Below are 2,500 nucleotides of genomic sequence, written 5' to 3' on the forward strand. Positions count from 1 at the left end.
AAAAAGAATTGTTCATTTTAGTGAGATCCCCCCAAAACCCCTCCTCCGTGTATTTATGTGTTATTAAATTAATTGTACGTTTAAAGATGAAAGATTATCATGATCAAAGTCCTTAAAGTACATTTTTGTACAAAACCTCAAAGTGCAGGAAAAGAATTAAAATGTTTGGCATTGAGTTTTAGTTTAGTGATAAAAAAAATACACATTAACATAACGATAAAAATCAATCATAAGCTTTTATTTTGCACCTTTTAAGAAAGATAGTGCAATTAAAATAAACATTTATATTTTACTTTATTTTTTGGCATTATTTATTTACATTCCTCCCTTCTTTTTGTTAAATATGTATAAAGTACATTGTCAACAGATAAACAGAGAGAAAGGTTAATGATGTGACATTTAAACATATAAACATAGAAGTGTGTGTGTGTGTGTGTGTGTGTGTGTGTGTGTGTGTGTGTGTGTGTAGTGTGTGTGTGTGTGTGTGTGTGTGTGTGTGTGTGTGTGTGTGTGTGTGTGTGTGTGTGTGTGTGAGAGTGAGAGTGTAATTCCTCAGGGACCAGCAGAGGCCTCCACCTCCCCGCTGCTCCTCAGGGACTCTTCCTCTCTTCTCTATCAGCTGATCATATGCAGGCTGTGTGTGTGTGTGTGTGTGTGTGTGTGTGTGTGTGTGTGTGTGTGTGGGGGTGTGTGTGTGTGTGTGTGTGTGTTGTGTTGTGTTGTGTGTGTGTATGTGTGTGTGTGTGTGTGTGTGTGTGTGGTGTGTGTGTGTGTGTGTGTGTGTTGTGTTTATGCGTGTGTGTGTGTGTGTGTGTGTGTGTGTTGTGTTATGCGTGTGTGTGTGTGTGTGTGTGTGTGTGTGTGTGTGTGTGTGTTGTGTTTATGTGTGTGTGTGTGTGTGTGTGTGTTGTGTGTTGTGTTTATGTGTGTGTGTGTGTGTGTGTGTGTGTGTGTGTGTGTGTGTGTGTGTGTGTGTGTGTGTGTCTGTGTGTGAGTGTGTGTGTGTGTGTGTGTGTGTGTGTGTGTGTGTGAGTGTGTGTGTGTGTGTGTGTGTGTGTGTGTGTGTGTGTGTGTGTTGTGTTTATGTGTGTGTGTGTGTGTGTGTGTGTGTGTGTGTGTATGTGTGTGTGTGTGTGTGTGTGTGTGTGTGTGTGTGTGTGTTGTGTTTATGTGTGTGTGTGTGTGTGTGTGTGTGTGTGTTGTGTGTGTGTGTGTGTGTGTGTGTGTGTGTGTGTGTGTGTGTGTGTGTGTGTGTTTCAGGAACTTCTGTGTGTGTTTACTTTTATACAAAAACATGATGTTAAAGGGTTCAGAACTTCCTCCAATCATGCCGAGGTAAACCCGTGTCTCTGCGTTCTGATTGGACAGATGTGAGTTACTCTAAACTGCGTTAACCCGTGTCTCTGCGTTCTGATTGGACAGATGTGAGTTACTCTAAACTGCGTTAACCCGTGTCTCTGCGTTCTGATTGGACAGATGTGAGTTACTCTAAACTGCGTTAACCCGTGTCTCTGCGTTCTGATTGGACAGATGTGAGTTACTCTAAACTGCGTTAACCCGTGTCTCTGTGTTCTGATTGGACAGATGTGAGTTACTCTAAACTGCGTTAACCCGTGTCTCTGCGTTCTGATTGGACAGATGTGAGTTACTCTAAACTGCGTTAACCCGTGTCTCTGCGTTCTGATTGGACAGATGTGAGTTACTCTAAACTGCGTTAACCCGTGTGTTTCAGGAGGTTCTTCTGAAGAGAGCAGCTGATCTGGTGGAGGCTCTTTACGGGATGCCTCACAACAACCAGGTGAGGGTTGAAGTAGTGAAGAGAATTAACACAAGGTTTGAAATCTGCCTCCAAAACTCAGTGTAGTACAAGTACATGTAGCATACAGTGGGACACTAATAAAGCACACTCACTGTAAGTAGTAGTGTGAATGTGTTGTAATGATAGAGACCGGTACCTGGTTCCTGTTGGTGTGGAATCTTTTAACTTTTGCCATCCTCCTTTAACCAGGTTTACATATGTTATCATTTCAGGCTCCAACAACATGTGAGACAGTTACAAACAAACGGTGCATTCAGGTACCACTATTTGGGAAGTTCAAGAGCTCTAAGTTTGAACTGTGAAACAACATCATATATTACCTTCATGTTTATTTATCAAACGTACCAACCTGACATCTTATCAGGGTTTAAAACTGTTCTCACATTCAACATAAAAGCACTAAGGAGTTCATGTATCCTAACAGGAAGCTAGGGATGAGATAGTTTTTCAAAATAAAAGCCTCATAGAGACTGTGTCCTTAGAGGAAGTCTCAGAAAGTGGCTTGTTTTTCAAAATAAAACCCGGGGAAGTACATGTGTCCTAACAGGAAGCTCATAATAAGGCTAACTTAGCCTAGCTACCAATCCTTAACACTCAGATAGTCAGGATGTCTCCTTAACACTCAGATGGTCAGGATGTCTCCTTAACACTCAGATGGTCAGGATGTCTCCTTAACACTCA

At 41.7% G+C, this 2,500-nt stretch overlaps 1 pseudogene across 1 annotated transcript in view; it reads left to right on the forward strand.

Annotated features, from left to right (window-relative positions):
- Window positions 1-2,500, forward strand: part of LOC307031184 (transcription factor COE3-like) — a 64,413-nt pseudogene that overhangs the window by 38,651 nt on the left and 23,262 nt on the right. The window contains exon 6 of the transcript XR_013810634.1: window positions 1,733-1,798. The product of XR_013810634.1 is annotated as a transcription factor COE3-like (transcript). The remainder of the gene's footprint in view (window positions 1-1,732; window positions 1,799-2,500) is intronic.

The sequence above is a fragment of the Notothenia rossii genome, assembly GCF_949606895.1.
Source record: "Notothenia rossii genome assembly, chromosome: 3".
Taxonomy (NCBI): domain Eukaryota; kingdom Metazoa; phylum Chordata; class Actinopteri; order Perciformes; family Nototheniidae; genus Notothenia; species Notothenia rossii.